The sequence below is a fragment of the Myotis yumanensis genome, unplaced genomic scaffold, assembly GCF_028538775.1.
Source record: "Myotis yumanensis isolate MYYU_CA2020_CCGP unplaced genomic scaffold, mMyoYum1.0.hap1 SCAF_12, whole genome shotgun sequence".
Taxonomy (NCBI): domain Eukaryota; kingdom Metazoa; phylum Chordata; class Mammalia; order Chiroptera; family Vespertilionidae; genus Myotis; species Myotis yumanensis.
The window spans coordinates 14,348,867-14,374,806 of NW_027223763.1; positions in this window are offsets into that span (position 1 = coordinate 14,348,867).

The window sequence follows — 25,940 nt, forward strand, 5'->3', positions numbered from 1 at the left end:
ATGAGGGAGTGGAGATCAGGAGGGTCAGGTGTCCTGGAGACCAAGTGAGCAAAGTGCTTTAAGGAGGAGAAAGTGTTCGGTTATGTCCAATGCCAATAGGACAGCATGAAGGTGGCCTGAGACTAGACTGCTGGTTTTAGCCACACAGTGGCCATGGGTCATGGTGACCTTGGTAAACCCAGCTTTGATGGAGTGGTGGGAGCAGAAGCCCAGTCAGTGTATTGCCAGGGGGCATGATGAGAGGGATCAGGGCAGTTATAACGACCCATCTTACCAAAATATTTGTTACAAAGGAGACCAGAGAAATGAAATGGCAGCTAAAGAGGCACATGGAATTGGTTGGCGGCTGTCTGTTTTAACACAGGAGGTCTTGTTGTGTTTGTACATGGGTGTTAATGATCCAGAAAGAAGGGACTGCTGTGATGTAGGTGAGAAGGGGAACAATTGCTGAAGCCATGTCCCTGGAGTGTAGGGGAGGAGGTTGTTCTCAGGAGTGGGGACTGTGCCTCTATCGGCTGCTGGAAGGGCAGGGAGGCAGGCAACTGTGGGTGGTGGGAACCTATGGAAGTTCTCTCCTGATTGCTTCATTGTCTCTGTGAAATGGGAAATAGGCCATTAGGTGAGAGTGGTGGAGGGGGGAGGTATTGGAGGCTCAAGGAGGGAGGAGAAGGTGTGAGAAAAATCATGTAGATGAGAGGGAGAGTGAATGGACCAGGGAAACAGATGGTGGTTGCCAGGCAGCATGGGGACCCATGGGAGATTCAGGCTCAGGACTCCAAGGGAAGCCATCAGCATAGCTGCACGCTTTTCTCAGAGTCCGGAGCCACCCGGCTGCTTGGGAGGCAGGCACGGGATAGGCAGAGTGGGGTATGACCAGGTTCGTGCTTCCGCCAAATAAGCATGAGATGGACAAGAGTCACGGGGGTGGACTCCAGAGACAAGCTACCTGGTTACAAGTCCATGACCCCCAATTCATTAGCGGTGTGACCTTGAGCCAGTTCCCTAACCTCTTTGTGCTTCTGTTCCTTCACCAGGGTCTTAAGTAAAAGTTAAATGCACTAACGTTCATACAGTACTTAGAACAGTGCCTGGCACGTGAAAAGCTCTCAGTAAATGTTAGCTTTTATTATAATCAATACTGTTTGAGGGTTTCTCAGCCAGTGAAAATTCTGTTTGTCAGAAAACACTTGTGAAATGTCTCTTGTAACATGAGGAGATAATATCATTTTAAAAATCTCATTTGGCCCATTTCTGTTGGATATATTTGAGACGTCCCAGTCTAATTTCTCTTTTTCTTTCTTTATATGGAGACCAACTATTACATTTCAATTTCCCCACCGACGCTTTATCTGCTGTCAGCACTGAGACAACTAAAAGTCAGTCGAGAAGCACCCGAAACGTACAATGCACCGTATCATCACAACATGATGGGATGCGCGCTGCACAACTGACTGGTACACCGTGGAGAAGGCAGCTACCTGAGACGCACCTGAGCCTCACCCGGGGTTCCAGTTGACCTTAAGATACATTTTTTCTCAACCCTTGAGTGCTGCAGTGGTATATACACTGATATGTTTGCATGTGAGCAGACATGCACAGGAGAATAGCAGTAATTGTCACTCGGATGATGGCTCTGCTGGGGACCAATGCCAGCCACAAATGGTGACCCTCACGTCTTTCTATAAGCTGGACCTCTGGCACTCCGGTTGGGTTCAGAAAGCTGAGCCTCTGACTCGGGCACCTGAAGGATCATTGCCCAATTGTGTCCCTTCCAACTGATTTTAACCTTCTTTGGCTAAGGCCTCCCGGCTCCCAGGAAGCAAGTGGAGGCCTGTTCCCAATGCAAACCCCCCCCTAAAGGAAGCTCGTGTGCAAATGAGCGTGTTGGACTGATTCAGACCCAGCCAACACTGGGCAAGGCTAGATTTTGAGTTTCAAAAGCAACAGCAGCCCGAGACGGTTTGGCTCAGTGGATAGAGCGTCAGCCTGCGGACTGAAGGGTCCTGGGTTTGATTCTAGTCAAGGGCATATGCCCGGGTTGCATGATCTCAGCAACACTCAGTTTTCCCACCTACAAAATGGGGATAATAATGCCTAGCTCACTGAGCCATTATGATGCACTGTGCATAGCACAGTGCCCAACACAAAGTAGATAAACAGTATATGCTATGTTTTCCCCCACCAGTGTCAGGCTCCCAATGTCTGCCATTCCCTCCATGCCTCCTTTCTGGCCAAACCTCCTCCTGTTCTCTTGATTGCCATCAGTGATGGATGAGGCTTTGGTTTCCATGGTTGCCCGGACCTGTTCATTGGACAGATGATGTGCGTTGCCTACAGGTCCCTGCTCAGAGTTGGCAGATGCAGCCTGAAGCTGCATTTCCAAGGCACCTGGGCTCTCTCTGCTCCGGAAGGAGCCTTGGGGATGCTCTCGGACTCCCTTTGTCAATCCTGGGTAAGGCGGTGACATTTTCAGGAAGCTCCACATGGAGTCAGGGTCAAGTGCCCATTGAGCAAGTTATTACAGTCTCCAAAGGCCTTCTCTGGCTCTTCCACCTGCTCAAGACCTTCCCAAGGTCAAGACCTAGGTCTTGTTCAGCTCTGATCTCCTGTGTCCACATCTCCCGGTATATGGCAGGTGCTCATGGTGAGCTGCATTAATGACCCCAATTCTCCATCCCTCCTTGTACCCACACCCTTTATCTTGTGACTTTGCAGAGCACAACTCCCCACTGCAGGCCTGCCATGCAATTTGTTTTTTTATCTTAAGGATCTGAATTAGTTATCTATTGCTACATAACAAACTTAGGAGATTTAAACAACACATATGTATTATCTCACAGTGTCTGTGGGCCAGAAATTTCACTGGTCCTCTGCTTCTGGACCTCTCGGGGGCTGCAATGAAGGTGTCAGTTGGCCTGTATTCATTCACCTCATGGCTCAAGCGGGGAAGGTCTGCTTCCAAGCTCATGTGGTTTGTTGGCAGAATTCGGTTCCACACAGACTGTTGGCCGGAGGCTGCCCTCAGTTCCTTGCCATCTGGACCACTTCAAAGTACATGAGCCAAGGAGACCATAGAGAGGATCTGTAGCAAGACAGAAGCACCAACTTCTTGTAACCTGAGCACAAAGCCCGTTGCCTTGGTTGTGGTCTTTCAGTTAGAAGCACACCACAAGCCCGGCCCATCTCAGGGGAGGGCACGAACGCCAGGAGGTGAGGATCCCTGTGCGTCATCTTAGAAGTCTGCCTTCCACACGATATTTGCGGATGTTGCGAGTGAAGTGAAGAAACACGTGCGCAGTTGAGCTTGCTCCCTCTTGTACTTCTGTCTCTTGACATGAGAAGGATGTCCCCTGGATAACCCACTAGTCCCAGGAGGAGGAGGAGAGACACATGGTGCACAGCTAAGATCCCCCTGCCAAGCACAGCCTACAGCAGAGTCCCCATGTCATGAACATTCAACGAGTGGCGGTATGAGTTACCAGGACAACATGATTCCCTTTCTGCAGAGTGTAGGAATAACACCTTCCTACCCAATCCCAAGGATCCCTCCTGTCCTGATATTCTAGTCGCCTGTGAAAACAGAACCGCTCTGGAATGAAGAAGACTGGCGCTGTCCACAGGGAGGGGCAGCACTAGTCTCTGCCGTCAGCCTGAGGTCATCATTCCAGACCAGGTTGGAGAACCTCACTCTCAGAATTAAATATGCCCCCTACCCGGCCTGCAGTCCCCCTTCTCTCCCCTCTTCAGAGGCATCGATCCCAAACCAGCTCAGAATGTGTCTTTATTACTCATTGGCTGCGATCAGCGGGGTTATTAAGGCAATTTCCTGGCCTGGCATCAATTCCTCTACCCCACCCCGCCCTGTGCAAGCCTGAGTAGCTCTCTGAAGTCCCCAAATCCAGCGGCAATTTTGCAGGACTGAGCCCTGGAAATAAAACTTCAGTTAAATATACAGGAAATTAGATTCAATTTTATTACTGGGAGGAAAAGGTGACAACAACCCAAAGCTTACAGGGAAAGGGTATATCAACAGGCAGATCTGAAATGAAAAAGCCATTTTGCAGCCTGACTCACCAACCCTGTGAAACCAATGAGCATCTGTCCAGCTTGGGGCCAAGAGGAGGCAGACTGGCTTCAGCGATGGCCGCTCGAGTGGAGGTGGCTCTCACCTCGGAGAGGTAGGGCAAGGCCCGGAAAAATGTTCTGGCCCTCGATGCAGACCACCAGGGCTCAAACCCAGGTTCCCCACTCCCAAGCTGCATGATCGTGGATGCATGACATGCCCAGCGTGAGCCTCCACACCCTCCCTTGCACTGTAGAATGATGTTCAGAGCGGTACATAGCTCAGAGGAGGCTGGTTTGAAAGAGAAGTGAGATTCTGTGTGTTGCCTACTAAAAAGCATGGCTGGGTGATCAGAATAAGAAACACGAAATTCACAGTAAGAAACATACTTTGCATCATGGTCCCGTGCATGCATATATATATACACAAAAGTAGATATATAGAAAAACAAAAACATGCAAACAAAATATCCCTAAACTGAAAGCAACCCAAATATCCATTAGCAAAAGAATGGATGAATAAATTGTGGTCGAGTCATACAATGATACAGTGCACAGCGACAAAAACAGCGAGCTCCTGTCTCACACAATGTAGATGAAGCTCGGGCACAGTTTGCTGAGCAAAAGAAGCCAGACATAGAAGAGTACATTCTGGAACCTTCCGTGTAGATGAAGTTCTAAAAGGTGACACTAAGAGATGGTGATCAAAGTGAGCAGGGAGTACTCTATGTCTATCTGATGCAGAAGGTGGTCACATAGCGTGCACTTGTACAAACACCCACCAAAGTGTACCCTTGACGTTGATCCCATAAGTGCACTTTGCCATATATACATTACACCTCTAAAACTATTTTAAGTAGATAAGTATAGCAGCAAAGGTGAAATGGAGGCTGGGGCAGTTACGTTAGCACAGCTCTTAGCATGAGTAAGAATTCAGTGCGTGTTCGGTAGGTTGGATTATTATGCAATGGAACCTAGGGGTGTGCTTCAGGGAGCAGAGCCCCTCTCTCACTATTTGGGTATCTCTGGTTCGGGTTCCCTCCTCTGGTCTCCGGAACCCGAGGCCTCTCTTGGAGCCCATTTGGGAAGACTGTTCAAGTGCATTCCCACTGGATACGACCGGGCCTGGAGTTTCCGCAGGACCATGTCCGTGCTCCACACCGTAAATCCTAATCCCTTGCCCCCAAGATTGCAGTGACAAAGATGTAGAACGTTTTCCTATGCAATGGCTTGAATTATCCCAGGGATAATGGAAAGGTATTTTTCATCTTTAGGGTGTTAATGAATATAAATGGGATTCCTAGCCCATTTCTCTGCTTTCTGTTCCCTCTGGGAAGAGAGATCAGCGGAGGAAAACTTCCCGAGGCCGGAGCGGAGTGGAATGTGGCGTCGGATCCTCCCTCTCAGGACATCCCCAAGTGTGGGCATAGCTTCAGCAACGCCAGTGCCTTTCCTTCACGCCCAACTGGTCAAAAACTCCTTCAAGTAGAAAGCAATTGATTTATCAAGTTACAGTTTTTTTTAGTTTCAAAGAATTGCTAACCAATAAACTTTTCCAAGTGAATCAGGACCCATAAAGTCAATGCCTAAACCTATTTCCTTTTTTAAAATATGCAGTCGACATTCAATTCAATGATATTACTTTCAGGTATATGGCATAGTGGTTAGATATTTATATAATTTACAAAGTGATACCCCCTGATAAGTCGAGTACCCGCCTGGCACCATACATAGTTATTACCATATTATTGACTATGTTTTCTATGCTGTACTTCACATCCCCATGATTATTTGTACCTACCAATTTGTACTTCTTAATCCCTTCACCCTTTTCACCCAGCCTTCCAAACTCCTCCCATCTGGCAGCCATCAATGTGTTTTCTGCATCGCTGAGTCTGTTTCTGTTTTGTTTGTTCATTTTGTGTTTTAAATCCCACCTATAAGTGAAATCATATGGCTTAGACCTCTTTTCTAAGATGGGATACTTCTCTCGGTGCTCATGGTTTTCTTCTGGGCAGTAGGGAAGGTGTCCTGTGGATCCAAATGGGTCCCCATTTCTCGGGGAAGTAATTCTGCCATCTCGCAACCATTTGTGCCTTATTCTGTGCTGGGTTAATTGCAGGACCCAGAAAGTGATCGTTCTCCTCAGGTCATTTACATGTCACTGGCTGTGCCTGGAATATGTCGCTCCTCTCTGCTTGGCCAGGGGATGCTGAGAGTGGCTGAAAAGTGGGGCATCAGGAGGAATCCTTGTGATGAACTGTCCTGATCTGATTCTACCAATGTCGATATCCTGGTTTTGATATTTTACTAATGGATTGCAAGGTGGTGCCACTGGGGAAAAGTGGGTAGAGAGTATACAGGAACTCTTGTAACTATTTCTTATAATTGCATGTGAATATTTGATTTTTTAAAAATCTCCTTGGATGATCTAATATGCAATCAGGGTTCAGAATGGTCCTTCCAGCCCAACACTGGCTAAGAGAGATTTCTGTGATGGTGGAACTCTTTTCTATCTGCATTTTTAATATGGTAGCCACTAGTCTTAATAGCCATGAGTAGCTATTAAGCTCTTGAAAGGTGACATGTGTGACTGAGGAATTAAATTTTTAATGCAGATTAATGTAAATTTAAATAGCCATGTGTGGTATATTGGTTTGTTAGAGCTGCCTTAACAAAGACCACAAATGGGGCTGCTTAAACAATGAAATATATTGTCTCACAGCTCTGGAAGTTAGAAGTCCAAGATCAAGGTCTCAGTAGGGTTGCTTTCATTTGAGGGCTGTGAGAGAGAATCTGGACTTGGCAATACATTTTTGAATAGAGGAAGCTAACCCCTCTAGAACAGAGGGTTGGGAAAGAAGTATAGATAAAACTGGAAAGATAAGTTGAGACTATATCATTCTTAAATAATCAAGGGTTCATTTAGGAAGCTGCCTCTTATCTACAATGCCATGGGCCAGTCCTAGACATAGATCCAAGTGAGATTCACCATTACCATCATCATCTTTGTCACTATCATCACAGTCATTAAACCATCATCATCACCTTCATCATATCTCATCATCATTGCCATTATCACCATCATCATCATCATCACCATTATTGTCAATGTCAACACCATCATCATTGTTGTTATCATCATCATCATCATCATCATCATCATCATCACAGCTTCTTTCAAGGAACTGTGTTTAAGGAAAGAGCACTGGCCCTGGGGGCCCAGACACATACATTTGAGTCCCAATGTTGTCTGTGTATATATGTATAGTTTCCAGAAGTCATTTAGTCTCTCTAAACCTCAGTTTCCTCATCTTGATAATGATGTCTGGAGCTCAAATTAAAAGAATGAATGAGAACATATTCTACCAATACTAAATAGTAAGGATATTCCATTCTCATTAATATCATTCTGTGTCTTCCCTGATCTACCTTATGCACGATTTTCCAGGAATATTACCATAAATTCAGACCTCAACTCCTAAAACACGTGTACAATCTCAACTTCCCGCTGCCCCAGTGTGGTGGGAAAAATACAGTAGTGAATCCTTCCAAGCTCTGTGACTTAGCCTCTCTGAACCTGTTTCCTTGCCTAGAAATGGGAGCATAAGGTTGTTGTGAGTATTCAGTGAGATTGTGAATGTTAAGTACTTGTCACATGAAAGGTACTCCATGGATGTCCATGCTGTCTCCCTCCTTACTCCTTTAGGGGTGGCATTAACATGGGGCACCCAACATGTTGGGAAAACTACAACCTAAAAATGGAAACTGGCTTGTGCTGGTTTGTTCAAGGAGGCCCTGGATGAACTGAGGCTGGGATGCAGAGCTCCTGACTTCAGACCAGGGACTTCTGAATGAGAACACAGCAATCCAAGAAGACAGCAATCCCTGCTTTCCTCATTTGCATTGTATGAATGAGCAAGAATTCCTGAAAGAAGGCTACTGGTATAGACAGCTCTTGGGAGAGAGAAGGGCTCCCAACAGCTGGAGACATGGGAGGGGGGAGAAACAGTGCTACCTACCCAAACATACATCTGAAAGCATCATTTAATCTGTACTTGCCTCCATTACAAACAGAACTTTCCTTTCCAAGGAAAGTCACTTCAATAGCCGGCCTAATGTCCTGTGGAAGGAGTATGTGCCTTGCATGCAGGAGTTGTTAGCGATTTTCCCACAAAGGCCAATCTGGGGATGCCAGACAGCGCGCACAGAAAAGTTAAAACAAAACGCTAGCGGAACTGCAGTACACGAGGGAGCATGTTTCCATCCATTGGTGGGTGAATGGGGGGCTGGAGCACCGACTGCTGGTTAATCTCAGGCAGAGAGGAAGGGTTCCAAGCCCGCCATGTACACTGTGGCTCTGGAAGGGCCCAGTGGGCCCAGTGCTGTGAGCAGAGAAGAAATAGGGAGGCCTGAAGTGAGCCCTAGGTCTGCCAACAGCTTACCCACAGCTTTTAAATCAAGCCGGTTCCCCAGGACATCATGCAAAGAGCAAGGGAAGCTGTGTGGGATAAAAATGGTCCCAATCACTGCTATTTATTAGTAATTGCTTTCATTTATTTATTGGGGTCCTGCTCTGTGCCAGTCGCTGTGCCAGGTACATACAGGGTCCCGGCCCACCCTCTCAACATGCAGAACCTGGTAGAAGAGACTGGGAGTAAACATTTAATTACATTTACTACAAAATATATATTTATATCATTTCAAATGGAATTTTTTAGCATCCCCTATATCCACACACCTTGACTAATGACTCTGTAGTTCCTTTCACTGAAGAGATTAGTCTATTTTCCACCCCTTGAATCTGATCCCAGCCGTATACATTCCTTAGAATGAGGTAGATGTAACAACATGCACATTCTAAGCTTAGAGCTCAAGAGCCTTGCGTGTTTCCATTCACTCTTGGACATCTCCACTCCTGTGAGAACAGGCTCAGAAGAGCCTGCTGGTCCCAGAAGAAGGATGAGAGATCCTACAAGCAGAACCATCCCAGCTAAGTTGACTCAGCCCAGCCCAGCCAGAGCAAAGACCCCAGCCAACCACCATGACACAGAGCAGCCAGTATCCATTGAGCTCCAACCAGATGAGCCACGCTCCAGCCACCCCAGAACATAAGCAATAAAGTCTTATATGCCACCAAACTTTACAGTTGCCTATGTGCAGCATTGTTATTGTGGCAATAAATTATACAACACACACTAATATAGATCCATTGGCCATGGCGGACTGGAGTTTTATGTTAAGAAAGAGTTACATTCAGGTTAAACAAAGAAGAATAACTTAATGGTTTGGATTTCTATCATGAGCACAGAAAGAGGGAGAGACAACATACAGGAAATATATTTGCCATCTCTGAATGGCACTTAGCAAAATAGGTATTTTGATTGGAGATAATTTTGCCTTTCTATAGGCCCAACCTCCCAATAAGAAGTACAATAAAAATAAAATTTAGAGGATCTATTTGTTTCTTTGTAAACACCCTTGCCTGGAGTTGATTTTAAAATGGATCAATAACTGGTAACTAACTCCAGCATCTCTTTGTTCATATTTTTATTTATTATCTTCTCTCTCTCCACAACTAGAGTGTTGGGTTTTATTTTAACACCTACAGTTTGAAACACATAGTTAACAACTGGAATTCATACAGGTGGGGGTAACCAAGATGGTTCAAGATTTCATAATCATATTCTTTAAAAAATTTTTAAATGATGCAAAGAGCCTAATCACTGACTTCAAATCTCCAAAGAGCATGCACAGAGCAGACCAAGCTTGTGTGTCTCCAGAGAGTTAAACCAAGAGGTCAAGGTTATAAGACGACAGGCTAGGCTCAACATAGGAAAGACCTTTCTAATACCAGAGCGATTTGAAATTGGATTGGGGGACCTTGTGAGATCAGGAACTCTTGGTCCCTAGAGGCTTTCAATGACAACCTGGGTAATAACCTCTTTGTGCTATTGTGAAAGGGATTTCTTTATTGGGGAATAGGTAATATTAGATTATTGGATCCACTTATTCCTTCATTGAAAACATTCTTTTTTAAAAAATCCAACACTCTTGAGTGCCAGCTATATGCTAGGCCCTGGCTCCATGCCAGGTAACTAAGGGTCATTTGCAAATCAGTAGCTTCTGGATCTCTTTGGAAAATTAAGGAGCATGGGTATATATCCCTTCCTACTCCACCACTATTTCTTTCTTAATCCTCACCCAAGGATATGCCTAGAGAAAGGAATGGAGAAGAGAGAAACATCAATTGGTTGCCTTCTATACATGCCCCAACCCAGGATCAAACCTGTAACCTGGGTATGTACCCTGACCAGGAATCAAACCCACCACCTTTTAAAATATGTATTTTTTCCAATGGGGGAAAAAATTAGACTTATGCAATACTTTAAACAATAACGAATTTAAATTTAATATATATATATATATATATATAATTGATTTCAGAGAGGAAGGGAGAGGGAGAGAGATAGAAATATCAATGAGAGAACCATTGATTGGATGCCTCCTGCATGCCCCCCACTGGGGATCGAGCCCGCAACCCAGGCATGTGCCCTGACTGGGAATCAAGCCGTGACCTCTTGGTTCATAGGTCGACGCTCAACCATTGAGCCATGCCAGCTGGGAGAACCTGCCACCTTTTGGTATACAAGATGACACTCCAACCAACTGAGCCACTCTGGCCGGGGCCATCACTTATTTCTTTTTATAGTGAAAAAAGTAAAAGAGAACTATCTGTTTAAAAAGACATCTATTGCCCTAACCGGTTTGGCTCAGTGGATAGAGCATTGGCCTGCAGACTGAAGGGTCCCAGGTTCGATTCCGGTCAAGGGCATGTACCTTGGTTGCGGGCACAACTCTAGTAGGAGGTGTGCAGGAGGCAGCTGGTCGATGTTTCTCTCTCATTGATGTTTCTAACTCTCTATCCCTCTCCCTTCCTCTCTGTAAAAAATCAATAAAATATATTTTTTTTAAAAAAGACATCTATTCACAGACAGAAAAAGAGAAAGAGAAGAAGACAGAAATGGCACCCATCTCCCATCTTCCTGTCCTCAAGTTCCCAGCACCCAGCAAATGTCTGACAAGTAATAAGCACTCAAAGAGTGTGCTTACGAACAAGCAAATGCCTGCCTGTGTGCATGCATGAAGGAAGAACCATATTCCACGAGAAAATCCCCAATACACGGTCTGACAACTGCTTCATCTTCCCATGTTCTTGAAGGGAAGAAAAGTTGACATGGTCCTGTCCCCCAAGACATTGACAGTGTCCCAGGAGAGGCAGACAGCTCAATGACTACAGTCAGAGCATTTCCCTCACTGGGGTTAATGTCACATGCAAGAACCCTGGGGACCAGCGCTGCATTCTGCATGGGTCGCCACGGCAGGCTTAGATGGGGGGACAACATTGCCGCTCAGCCTTACAGATGGCGCAGGTGTTGCCCACATGTTATCTGCTTCCTTGACTACAGCTGCAGTGAGGCCCTAACATGACTCCAAGGAAGGTAAGAGCGAGAGGCCGGGGTCCATGAGCACCGAGCATCCTCAGGGGAAACTCAGGCCTAGAGAGGTCAAGGATCTCACTCAGCATCACACAGGTCAACAGCCAAGCACACAGCGCAGGTGAAGGCATGGGGGGAGGAAAAGTTCCAGATAGCCAGGGACGACCTGGTAGATGTGAAAGGCTCCTAATGTCCCTTTGGCTGTATTTCCTGCAATTTTGTGACTTTTAACAGCGTCTTTGTAAGAGCCCAATCACTAATAGAGTTGCTGCGCGGAGAAAGCATGTCACCCGGGGTCTGAGGAGATAGTTAGCAAGAAAATCTATACGGCCCTGGCGGAGTCACATGCAGAGTATTGCGTTTCCTCGGGGGGCACCGCATTACCGGGCCGAAGCAGACAAACTGGAGGGAATTCAAAAGGGAACAAGGAAAAATAATTAGGGGAATGGAGAAATTGATCTAGGCAGAAAGATTAAAGGAAATAAATGCATGGGGGTGAGTGTGTGTGTCTGTGTGCAAGTAGAAGCCAGCAGCGACTAGGGCAGCAGCTGTCAGCACGCCTGCCGGGGAGGAGGGCCAGGGTGGGGAGGGAGTCTGGGACAGATGGAGGAGGCTGGGTTGGGGGCCAAGCAAGAGGTGGAGTTAAGATGGGAGGGTGGGCTCCAGCTTGAGATGGGTGCCAGATTGGGGGCCCATGTGCTTGTAACAGGCTGCCAGGATCTGCCTGGGGATCTTCCCTGGACTCCTAAGTCGTAGGAAATATGCCTGGAGAGCAGTCAGCTGAAGAGAACAGGTTTAGGGATCTGAATTCACCTTTGCCACATTCTACCTGTGTGGTGCTAAGCAAGACCCTTAACCTCTCTGGGCCTGAGTTTCCCCCCAGGATGCTTGGCGCCCAGGGAAGCAGGCCTCACTGCAGCTGTAGGTAAGGGTTCTTGGCTGACCCAGCATGAGGCTCTCCTAGGTCCTTTCATGGACCACATCTCTCTGGACTCCAATCCTCTACCCCCGTTAGAGACCTGGACCTGAACAACACTGTGTCCCCACCCCACCTTCTGGGCCCAGAGGAGGACCTGAGTCCCAGCCAGGATCCAGCATTCATGAACCGCATGAACACAGTAGCTCGCTTACGCTCTCTTGGCATCAGCTACCCATCTGCACAGTGAGCACAGTGAGAGGTGCCACGCTGGGTACTGTGAAGACTGAACAAGCCAGGGCTTGGGGGACACTGAGCAAAGAGCTGACACATACATGTCGCTCCGTAATGGCAGGTGCTCTCCTTGGGAGTCTCTGTTCCTTTTCTCAATGAATGGCTCACCTGGTCCCGCAGGCTCCGGCCAGACACCTCTGAGGCACCCGAACCCCTCCCCTGTTCGTGTTGACATCCATTGACATATTAGTCACAGCTCGGAGGACTGCATCTCCTCTCCCGTCCCCTCTCGCCATCTCCTAGGCTTGGACCACTGCTGTAACTCCAGGGCACATTGCTGCCCAACTGGGCCTCTGTGCCCACTGCCTGTGCTCAGGTCAGTCTTCTAGAAGCACAAGGTCCAGCCACATCACTCTCCGTGCCTGCTCGGAGACAGCAACGAATGCAAAGGCTTCAGCGTGGCATCCTGACCTGCCGGAGGCCCTTCCTCCCCGTGTCTCCTTCCGTTGCCCCTCTACTCCTGTTCACCTCACACACAACACGTGGCCCACCCTCTCACCACGGCCAACATCCCACTGCTCCTGAACACGCCACATGCCCCTACACTTCCCAGCTTTAGCTAATTGTTCCCATGGCCTGGAATGCTCCTACTTCCCACAGGGAGTTGGTGACAGGCTCTTTGTTGATCTCCTATTCACTTACTCTCTTATTCAACAACTAGTGGAGCATCCAGTTTATGCCTTTTGGAGTTTGGAGAGGACACATCTCTCGTCAACTAAGCTGTGAGCTCTGTGAGGTCAGGGATCCATTGAGTCCCTTCATCTTTGGATCCTGGAGTGGGTATTCCATAAAATGAAGCAAGAACTGCGTGAAGTCCATACGGTGGTATGGTGGGGGGTCAGGGAGTGGACAGAGGTGAGTCTGGAGCCAGAACTTGAAGAGCCTTGAATGCCGTGTTCAGAAGTTCCGTGTTTATCCTACAGGCGCCAGGAGCCTCCCAGGGATTTCCCAGAGCCCGCCAGTGCTAGTTCCTCTCTGTGTCTTTGCACATGTGGTTCCCATTGGCTGGAGTGCTCTTCCCATCTCCCTACCCGGATAACTCCTCATCAGCCAGGGGTTCAAAGGAAACATCACTTCCCCAGGAGGCCCTTCCAATCCTTCCCCTGGGTTAGTGCTGATGCTCCGTCTGATCATAGACGGCTGTCATCGCTAGTTTCTTGCTTAGCATTTCACTGGGTCCTGTAAGACCCAGTGAGCCACGTCCACCTTGTTTCCTGTTGGACCCCTAGCCCAGCCAATGCCTGGCCCATGATAAAGGGAGAAAGAAAAGGTAGAAAGGAAGGGAGGATGGAAAGAAACATGGGGCGTCTGGTCTGGGCTTTGAAAAAACTTGGGAGCTGTGGGGAGGATGGATTAGAGCCCGTCTCACAGGGCTGTTGTGGAGATTATAAAGTGCTTAGCTCAACTCCCAGCAGAGAAGAGAGAGCCACAGAGACAGAAACAGAGAGTCAGACAGAGACGGAGAAACCAATAAGTGCCAGGCGCCACTGCCTCACAGGTCCACCGCGTGCAGTTCTGGGCTAAGCCCCTCAAGGCTGCCTCTGTCTTCCCGCTGTGTTCTTCCCCTAAGTGAGCCTCCCTTCCATCGATGCCCAGCCTCTCCAGTGCGGGCTCCTAGCTCCGCACCCAGTCCCAGCATCGCCGCCCCTCCAGCCACAGAGGTTAAAGGCAGCAGCCTCCACGCGCAGCGCCGGCTCCAGTGCCGGGAGCCAGCTCTTCTGTCTGCATGTCCTGAAATTCTTCCGGAATTTTGACAGGATTTCAGGGATTAACACATTAAAGCATGATTACAGCAGTCACAGGGGATTTTCAAAGACTTTACACAGTGATCTATTTGTCCTGTTACATAAAACTTGCATTAATAGTCTGATGGCAAAAGGGGGTGGGGGGAGGACCTAGCTGTGGAATCAATAAACTTATTTTTTGATAAACACATTTAGCAGGCAAGCCAGTCATTAAGGCCTGAGACTCTCCCACGGCATGCATCAGTGAAATTATCCCTTCGAGAAACCATTTGCTAATTAAGTCCAGGGTCTGTTTGGGTCCTTCAGGCCACTAATGGCAGGGAAGCCACCCTGCTTCCTGGCTCACCCGAGCCCTGCTGAACCAGCGCACGCATCACCCCTGAGTCCCTGTTGCTGGGCGGAAGGAAGGTGATGGGTTCTGTCCCCAGTGCATTGTGGGTACCCTAGACCACAGGAGGGAAGGCTCCTGAGCAGGCATAGAGGGAGCACAGCCTGTATCACTCTATGGGGATTTACAAGGGGCTCTTTTCTTTGCTGCCCTCTCAGGGCTGGCAAAGAGCACCCCATTCTGCTGCCCAAGAACATCGCTCATTTCCCCTGTTGGTGCCCATTCCTTGCAAACTGCAAAAAGTAAGGTAGCATTTAAAAAAAATAACAGCTTATACATATGTACCTGATTGCCAGGGACGTACTAGGCACTTCACATGCGTTGTCATGTACCTCTTACAGCAGCCTTTTGAGGTCGGTTCTCTTATGATTCCCATTTTGCAGAGGAGGAAGTTGAGAGGCAAAGAGCTTAAATGCTTGCCCAAGGTCACAGAGCTGAAAAGTAACAGAACTGACAGCTGGAGCCAGCGCTCAGGTTCCTGAGTCCCGGCATCTAATCAGGATGCATCGAGGTATCCTGCTAACAATATTCACAGATTGCTTCCACCTCCTGAGCAGTTTCCGAGTGTCTAAGCACTTGTGTGCGCTTAATTCTCGCAGAAACCCCTTAATGCAGATGTCGTTACATATTCCCATGTTTCATACAAACAAACTGAGACTCAGAGAGATCAAAAGCATCTGGCCGTGGTCACACGACTGGAAAATACTGGAGTTGAGATTTAAAGCCAGGCAGTCTGACACCAGAGCCCAGACTTGTAACCAGATTCAAAGCACAGGGTTCTTCTGAACTCAAAGCATAGCCATCAGGTGACACTCAGGCATATTAAAGACTTGCTCAGTAGGCCTGTCTGAGGGGAGAGGGAGAAGACAGCCCAGGAGAATGCTGGCCAAAGGGCAGAGGCCCAGGGCCTGGCACGGGGCAAGGATGCTACACTCGGCTCTAGGCCCTGGAGAGCAAGGTGTTCAGGTCACCATCACCGTATTCCCAGACTTAGCCCAGAGCCTGGCATAGAGTGACATCTTTGTTAAATGAAATACTGAATGAATTCTTGTTTCAGAATCAAGGAGGCCAAAACTCAGACAAGGGAGGTGACCTGTCCAAAATCACACACGTAAGACATGCTAAGCGAAGATTGGGTCTTATTTTTATCTTGGGCCTTAGGTTTGCTCTTGTCACAGTTCTCCCTCCTCACCTTTCTCCCCTCCACATACAAGTGCAAGCACACAACACACGCACATCCCTAAGCTTTGACCACATCAAACCAATTTACACTTCTGGAAGGTGATGTACTATCTGTCACACCACACTTTTGCCCGGTACACTCTTCCCCAAGCTCGTATTCACCTGGCAGATTCCTACTCTTCCTTGAAGTCTCACAATAGCTGTCACCACCTCTAGGAAACCTTCCTTGGCCTTGAAGTTGGGTCGGGTCATAAGCCCCTTCCTTTGGCTGCCACAGTCCCGTGCTCTCCCGTCTGTTGACACCCTGCATTGTAATTGCCTGCTCCCTCGCGACTGGGTCTCCTAGACACTGGGTCTGTGCTGTGGTTTACCCACATTCATCCACGCACACCTAGTTTTGGGGTTTAATAAATAGATTCTGAATAAGTGAACACGTCTAGCATACATACGTACATACATGTACACACACACACACTCACACAGGGCTACATATTGAGATAACAATTTCTGGGTTTTTTTGACTATTATTAGTTATCTATTGTTGCATAACATATTTCCCTGAAAACTTAGTGGCTTATAACAACACACATTTTTATTATCTCGCACCATTTCTGTGGATCAGGCATCTGGGGGCATCTGAGCCGAGTGGTTCTGACTTGAGGTCTTTCATGAGGTTACAGTCAAGACATTGGCCGGGGAGTCAGCTGAAGGCTCGAATGGGGCTGGAAGGTCTGCTTCCAAGATGGCACCTCACCTGGGTATTGGCAGGAGGCCTCAGTTCCTCCCTGCATGGACCTCTCCATTGGCTGCTTGAAGGAACTCATATCCCAGCAGCTGGCTTCCTCCAGAGTGAGTGCTCTGAGAGAGCAAGGAGGATGCCAAATACTTTTTATGACTTACACCATCACACATCATCACTTCCACCACATTCTCTTCATTAGAATCAAGTCATTAAGCCCACCAAACTCAGGAGAGGGGAATTAGGCTCTATTTGTTGGAGGACTAGTGTCAATAGGTTCATGGACATATTTTTAAACGTTCACACTGCCCGAGGATACTGGAAAGAACAAAAGGCCTTTTCCCTTGCCCCCTTCCCAATAGGCAGCCAAACTTGAGGATTCTAGATCTGAATGCTATTGGCTGAGAGGACTTTGAACAGTCTGTGTTTCAGAGCAGGAAATCAAAATCACTTGGAGGATAATAACTCTCACTCCTTCCCCTCACCAACTCTGCCCTTGCTGGGTGGAGGAACAGAAGTAGCTGACCCTAAAAGAGAGAGCTGTTCCCCAGAACTGAATGGGGATAGGAATGGAGTAGATTCTTCCTTCCCAGGTTCCAACTCCAAAGTGTGGCAAAGCCCTGCCCTTGCTCCCCCACCAGACCTCCAACAGGGGGCACTGCAGGAGGACCATGGAAGGGGCTGCTAAGGACTGAGTGAGGCCTCAAGGGCAGCTGCCATCCACTGGAGGACCCTGCAGGAAGCCCCAGGAGCCCAGTGGCCCACCAGACAGCAAGACCAGGTCTGCAAACAGCATTCCGACACCACAGCTGACATAGTGCCTTAGAGGCCATCAGAGACTAAACTCCTTCCTCATTTCTAGGCCCATGTAAGCCCCTTCTGCTTCTGTTCATGCTACTACACCCATAAGAAAGGATGGGGGTTCCCTATACAGGGTGGCCTGGGGTGGATGGAGATTGTCTCTACCCTAAAAAGTGGGGCTCAGTGAAAAGATGTCATTTGCTTCAAAACAAAATATCTGAACAGCTCCTTCAGCACCATGGCCTTTGTTCCTAAGCTCTCTTATAATTCAGGCAGCATTTTAATTAAACAAAAACAAACACACAAAAAGCAAGAGTGAGGAGGAAAAAGAACTGATTTTTACTGAAGCCCTAGTGAGTGCCAGGAAATTGACTTAAGCCTCATGGTGGGATTCTTATTCCCATTTCACAGATGGAAAAGAGACTGGAGATTTAACACATGCCTTCTCACGGTGGGTCAGGCATTGGCCTGCAGCTGTGGGCTCTCCTTGACAAGTCTGCACTGAAGAATTATTATCCACATCTTACAGATGAGGAAGCAGAGGCTCAGAGAAGTTCAACAACTAGCCCAAGACCACACAGCGAGTGGCACTGGGCAGCCCAGGGCACAGGTGACCATTCTGGGCTCTCCTTGCTGAGAAGGACTCCATGAAGAGTCTTTGGTTAGCATGTCATCATCTGCTATAAAAGAATCTGTATCTCCCCCCCCCCCCGCCCCCCACTGTGAAGTCATCTACCATCATCCTGTAGCCCCTCCCAGCTCCCTGAGGAGTGCTGGGGAAAGGGAGGTAAGAGAGGAGCTGAGATCCACTGTGGGCTCTGAGAAGGGAGTCTGTGGTAATTGGATAGGATTAGGGGATTAATACATTAATGCATTATTAGCGCTTTTATAGGAGATTTCAAAGAGTTGAGCGCTGTGATCCCTGTGTCCTGTTGTATAAACCAGCCGTAATTGCCTTAATTGGCCCATTGTTGCTGATGGGAGCCGACAAGCAACAGGCCCGTTTGTCTCAGGGCCTGTGGTTCTCAGTCTTGCCACAGGTCCAGGCCACGCCAGGGAGAGTGGGGGAAACTGAGTCTGGGTGTGGCCTGCCAAACATTCTGCTCCATAGGAGGTGCAGTCCAGCATCTCTGATCTCCACGGTGTGGAGCAGAAGACCCTGCCTGCAGCCCTAACGGTGCTGCTTACTGGCCAGTGACCTCAGCTCCCTGAGCCTCAGTTTCCACATCTGTCAATATGGGTGACAGTTTTATCTGCCTCACCATGTTGCTGAGATAAGGCAAGGAGCCAGCGCTGATGAATGTGCTTTGTCAATCAGACCGGCCTGTGCTGGTGGGAGGAAGGGTGAGAATTTTTTGGGTGGGCTCAGCTGGTGAGTTTGTCTCTTGGTGTTTCTCTGTTGGGAGAGAATAATCACAACTCCTGGAGGGAGAGAAGGTGGATGTGCAGGAGGGCCTGGGAGATGTCCCTGGGGACAGGAGAGCCCAGCAGGCTGAGGATCGTGGGCAGTGAGTTGTGAAAGAAGCCAGCAGGCTCCAGCACCGAGGCCCGGACACCTCAGCGTCCCTCCCACTGGCTGAGTAGCAGATCACCCAAGAAGTCACCTAGCAACTGTGGAGCCTGGTTCCTTGGAGTTTAATTAGTCTTTGTTAATTAAGCGCCTGGGTTGGACCCCTATAGGAGGTGTGTGTCTGCAGCTTCATAGATGAGAATAATAATAGAATCTTAGAATCACAGCTCCAATGGGGTCCTGAAATGTCTTTTCCTAGAAACAAACCAACAGAATACCCTGTGTCTTCCTCTCTATGAATCTAGGCTGGGTTGCAAGAAAAAATGGTGCCACTGGGCTCAAGCTCTGCATCTGGAAGGAATGACCTGGGTGGATTGGGACTTCAGGGCAATCACTCTGAGAAGCCAAGGATGAATTATAAGGAGCCGCACTGGCAAAGAGCCAAGGTGGAGGCAACAATTAGGTGAGAGATTGTCAGGCCTGAGCAGAGGCCGGGGTCTAAGAGTCATGGAGCAAAGGGAATGAGATTTCTTATTGTTAATGAGGATATCTGAGTCACTTAGACATGGTGACCCATCCAGGAAGTGTGAGGAACAGAAATAAGGTGTTGTGCACAAAAATTTTGGTTCCTCCCTTCTGGGCACATGTTCAGATTGCATGCTCTGCCCCCCTGCCATTGGTGAAGCCATGAGTTGGGAATGGCAGCGCCATGGTCACTTTTGGGATGAGCAATTAATGTCAATGTGAGACCTCTCTGGCCCAGCAAGTAACAAAGTTCCCAATGGTGACTCTTTTTTTAAAAAAAATATATTTTATTGATATTTTACAGAGAGGAAGGGAGAGAGATAGAGAGTTAGAGACATCGATGAGAGAGAAACATCGATCAGCTGCCTCCTGCACATCTCCTACTGGGGATGTGCCCGCAACCCAGGTACATGCCCTTGACCGGAATCGAACCCGGGACCCTTCAGTCCGCAGGCCGACGCTCTATCCACTGAGCCAAACTGGTTTTGGCCCCAATGGTGACTCTTCCATGGACCTAGGATGCTGAGTGGTCATGGTGACAACAGTCCCCCTGACTACCTGGAGCATAAACCAGAAATATACCCTGTTCTTTAAGCCTCTGAGAACTGGAGATTATTTTTTATCCAAACACAACCTAGTCTGTCCTCATACAGAAAAAGTAAACTTTCTGATCAAGGATGTGTGAACACCATCAGCACACAGTAACATCCATGTAAATAAAGAATAATCCCCAGTTCTGATCGAGGGCTCTTTTGCTTTAAGCCAGACTCGCTGCCTCCAAACTTGAAAGGCAATAAAGACTTTGGAGAGTTCGCCTAGAACTTCTCCGTAGCTAACTTTTGCTTTCTGGTCCAGATGCCGGGAGAGAGGAGCCCTGTGTGTGTTTTACATACATTAGTCACGGTGCATGTGGTCCTGGATGTTGGCCATTGGAACTGGCCTCCCATTTTCCACGTGCATCTGGACCAGGTAGATAGAAACCTAGCAGTAATGAGTTTGCCCCTTGCCCATGACATTTGTACTTTATAGCGGGAGGACTATAAAAAATTTTAAAGCTCAAAGTCTGTTTGCTCTCAGCACAGTAACTGTGATGAGGTTTGGGAGCCCTGACTTGGATTTAAACTTAACTTCCTAACAAAGCCTGGGAGAGAAGTTAGGGATGAATCAGGTCCTTTTCAGAATCTTTTGTGTTTTTATCCAAAGTTTTATTTTTTTTCTTTCCATTGATAAGTTTCCTGGTCTGAGATAAAGATGGAACTCTCGGGTAAAACGTTAATATCTTGATTAGAAAGGGAACCAATGGTGCCTGAGCCCTCACTGTGTGCAAACATTGTTACCTGCTTTATACATCATCTCTTTTCAATCGTCACATTAACTCTTTGAGGTAAATTTATTCATTCTATTTGGAGGGAAAGGCATTTAGAGATGCTAAATAATGGAAAACATCAATGCCAGAAAATGAATCCAGGCTTGTCAACCCAAGAATCCATGCCTGGTCCCCACCACCGCCCTGCCTTGGGATCAATGATTTATGTCCTGATAAAATAACTGTGGCCCACCAATTATTACTCTCTCAGGAGAACAGCGTTGGTATTATGGAAAGAACATAGGCTATAGAATCAGTAGGACCTGGGTTCAAGCCCTGAGACCACTATTTGGTGGTTTTAGAAGTTATAGTGTCTTCTGTATTTCCTTCTCCTAACATGGGAGGAAAACTAAAGGAAAGTGTGCTGTGATAATAATGGAGTAAATCGATAAATGGTCAAGATAATTTTAGGTCAAGGTTACTAGGGAAGTCAGCCATAATGATGTGATAGAGCTAGAAGGATGGCCTGGGACATGAGGTGGGCTTTTCAGCTCCTGCCTGAGGAAGGGCATGTGGCTCAGGATTAGCGGAGGAGAAGGTGGTCCCCAGTTGCCCATGCTTGAGCCTCCAGTGGTCTTATCACTGCTTCCAGCAGATGGGTCACCTTCCACCCTGACGTGCCTTCCCTGGATTACTTGGGTCTAATCAGAATGGTTAGGAATTTGCAAAACCTTGTGCCCTTCTACTAAGTCGACCTTGCAGTGGTCTGTTTCTGGAGAGTTCCTGGGAAATGACAGAGAGGAGGAAAGGGAAGATATGAACATTCAGGGGAATGAAGATGAGAAGAAACAGACAAACAGAAAGACATTCAGACAAGGAGTTTCAGGTAAAAGAAAGAACAAGTCAGGTAGAAAGTCCAAGGTGGAGAGGGGCAGGCAAGGGGAAGGAAGAGAAGAGAGGGGGGCAGGCCCAGGCTGGGGGCAGGGATGTCAGGAGAAGAGACAGACAGACTGGCCATCCAGGGCCCAAACAGAACTTCTCATGCCCAGCGACGAGATAGAGATGCAGGGGCACCAACCAAGACGAGGCGTAGGGAGAGACAGATGGCGGCAAGTTCCTGCAAGACATGATTCCAATCACACCCATTGAAATGGATGTTGGCCAGTTCAGAAGGCAGCAAAGCGTGGGATTGGGAGGAGGCGGAGGGGTGGGCCAGGGTGGAACAGGTTGGGGGAGCTTCTGCCAGGGACGGGCTGCTGATGAGATGGCAGCAGCTCGGCCTCAGCAGGAGGAGCCCTCCGCCCGTCCTTCCACCACAGTTGGACTCACCTGCCAGTGGAATGAGTAATGAGTTCATTAAACCTCCCGTACCCGTTCCTGAAAAGAAGATGAATGTGGCAGAGAGGCAAGGCTCCAAGTGCACGCCTGTGGGCGGGTGTGGGCCCGCGGCACCCCGGGCTTAAAGCAAACAGATCACTCTGGTTTTTTGCTTGTAGACCTCCCACGGCTCCCCATCACCCACACCCTTGTCCCGGCATTCAAGGCTTTCGTGAGCTGGTCCTGCTAACCTCTTCGGCCTTGTTTTGTACCACTTCCCTCTCCTACTGGGCAGCCTGCCCTTGCCCCCGGCTTGTGGCTTCCCATACAAACATGGTGTGGCACGAGGCTGTGCCAGTCCCTGGGAGAGCCGCTCTGCTTGGAATGGCCTTGCCCCCCGCACAGGGGTCCATGTCTGTGGTGAATTCCCGGTCACCCTCTGAACCTGGCCCCAGGGCCACTTCCTCTGTGAGGCCTCCATGGGCAGCAGAGCTGGCCGTGCCTTCTGTGTGACATTGGGTGCCAAGTCCTGTCCTGGAATTGATCATTATGAATACCCACTTCCACAGCCCATTGCCCATCTGATGCCAACTCCTCGGCATCCTCTATCTCATTCATCTCTGTTTCCAGATGCATGCACAGCCTACGGGGCTGACCCCGAGATTTCAGAACCAGAGAGCCCTGCGGCTTATACCACACCCTGGGGGTTGGGACCCTGGGCCAGCCACCTCTCTAAGTCCCGGTTTTCTGGGACTGTAAAATAGAGATGAAGATACCTATTCCCAGGGCCTGCTCTACAGAGAAAATCAGATGTTTGCTTGGTGACATTTCTTAAAATGTCATCTTAAAAGTTGGCACCAGACATGGGGAGGAGGAGTGGTTTGATCCTTCTGATTTATGAGTGTTAAACTGAAAATAATAGGCCAAAGTAAGAGACAACAAGCATTTACTTGAGATTAAAAACAGCTATTCGGGAATCACTGACTCAGGCAGAACCCCAAATCATGTTCTGACTAGGAGACAAAGGCAGGGGTATTCGTGAGAAAAGGAAAGACATTTCTATGGGTGCCTTGGAGCCAACATGGGGATGCTGATTCTAAGCAAGGATTTTAATGTTCAGTCCTGTAGTCGCACCTCCAGGGCCTGGGATCCACCCCCTCCCCAGGACCCTCCCTGACTGCTGGACCCCTCTTCCTGCTGAAAGACTTTATCTGGGTTAAAGCCTTGATTCCTGTGGCTTCCACCCACTGATCGCCCACAGAGGCTGTCATTTCTCACTTTGGGGGGTGGGGGGGTTGTCATTTCGGGTTTTGCTTTTTTGTCACAAGAAATGTTGAAACAATTTCTTTCCCTGTCATTTTTGCAGGCTCCCAGCAGGCCTCCCTGGCACCTTTCAAACTTGTTTCTAATTCTAAATACTTTAAAGGGAGAGAAAAAAAGGAAGTATTTTGGGTCAAATAAAGTTACCTATGATTTTCTTCCTAATATGTAGTTCCATCACACCCTTTACCCCGGCCTCCCCCACCCCAAGGGCAGTGGAAATGAAAATGGGTCAGGACCTGGTGGCAGGAGGCCTGGTTCTGGTCACAGCACCATCCCTCACTCGCTGGGCAAACCTGAGCAAGGCACCCACCCTCTCTGAGCCCACGAGTAACCATACCTACCTCCGAAGAGCTGTTGGAAGATTAAAACACATGGAGTCCTTAAGCCGGTATTGGGCACACAGTTGTGTGTGCAGTAAAAGCCAGGGTTTAAAAAGATCTGTTGCCGGCTGATTGAATGGGGCTATTAATCTGGGTGAATGCAGGTTATAAAAAGATATTTAGTCCCTGCAACCAAGAAGCCTGGAATCCCATTGAGATGGTTGGGTGGACTATTTATCTATTTGTTGGTTGAATCAATAAGTGATAAGACCCGCAGTGTCCACTGCTGAAGCCATTCGGGACCTGAGCAAGGACACAGGCGGCCAGGTACACTGGGGAGAACACCGCAGTGGCAGATGTATCTGAGTCTGAACCCTTTCCCTGTGACTTTGCTCTGAGCTGTGGTTTTCCCGTCTGTGAAATGAATAGAGCAGGAGTTGCCACTTCAGAGCGTCATTGTGACAGGTGAGGAAACCGTTAGAAAAGAGAAGATGCTCATCTAGCAGTAGCCCCACTGCTCTGGCCGGGCAGCTCAGTTGGTTGGAGCATCATCCCAATGTGCCAGGGTTGCGGGTTCAATCCTCGGTGAGGGCAGGTATAGGAATCAACCAGTGAGTGCCTGACGAGGTAGAACAACAAACCAATGTTCTTCTCTCTCTCCTTCCTTCTCTCTCTCTCTCTCTCTCTCTCTCTCAAATCAATCAATAAAAAAGTTTTAAGAATAGTAGCCCCATCTTCCTACCCCTATCCCTACAACCATAAATGTGGTACAAAGTGTACGTAATATTATACTAATGTGAGGGTTACCATTAACAAAGCAGTTGAATGCAGTGGTTTCCGGAGAGGAAGTCAGAGTCAGAATACCTGGGTTCAAAGCCGGGTCACCTCACTTCCTGTAAGAAACTTTGAGCAAGTTATTCAACACAAGTGACCAAGTCTCTTTGAGCGGACATCTGTGAAATGGACATAATAGTAGTTCCTTCCTCCTGAAATAGTTGTGAGAATCACTAAATGAGGTCTTGTGTATAAAAGCGCTCAGCACGGTGCCGGGCTCTGAGCAAGTGTACAACCAACGTTAGCTGACAGTCTTAATGCCAAAGTAACTGCTGTATCCCCTGTTTGATGTTGTAATGGAAATATCTGGTCTCAAATCCCAGTTGTCTATTATTCACTACGTGACCTTGAGCAAACCCCTTCCTCTCTGAGCCTCCGTTTCCTCATCAGTAAAATGGGAATGAAATTAACTCCCCCATGCAACCTTTTCGAAAGGGTTAACTTACTTACAGTGCGCGGTTGGCGTGTAGAAGGCACTTGGCAAGAGTCTGCAAACCCATCTGTCTGATTTAAACAATCCATCATGGTGCTCTGAGCCTCACTGTCCTCCATGGTGAGATGGGGACATTATCTGTGCCTCAAGGGTGGCAGTGGGGAAGGAAACACAACTTCAAGAAGCACTAGGACAAGGCTGGGACAGTCAGCACCGCAGCACAACCCTCCCCTCCTGTCAGCTGGATGTAAACGGTAGAGTCGTCACCCCAATTAACTCTCACACTTCCAGGTCCAAGTTCACTGCCCCAGCGCCTGGTAGAATTATGAACCTTCTATACAAACGCTGTTGTATATGAAGGATGAAACAGCCCAAGTCTGTGCCTCGGCGTTTTGTGTAGGGTGAGTGGTGGGGAAAGAGAGACCCATTAAGTCAAATTTACACTGGACCTCCAGGCGGGCAGTAGCCCTGCTCCCTGCTTTATGTCTCAGAAACTGACCCTGCCCGCTGCCCATGAAAAGACAGAGAATCCTGCCACACGGGCAGATCATCTGGCCTGGATTCCAAATTCTTGTCTTGAGAGGGACTTGGGGAACCAAAAGAGAGGGGAAGTTTCAGCACTGTGGGCTGAGCCCATAAAAGGAGCCCCTGCTCCCTGCCTAATCTTTCCACTGCCCCAGCCCACAGGCTACCCAGGCCCATGTCCACACCAGGGCCCACCCCAGGGCCTCTGCTGCCGCCCCCCC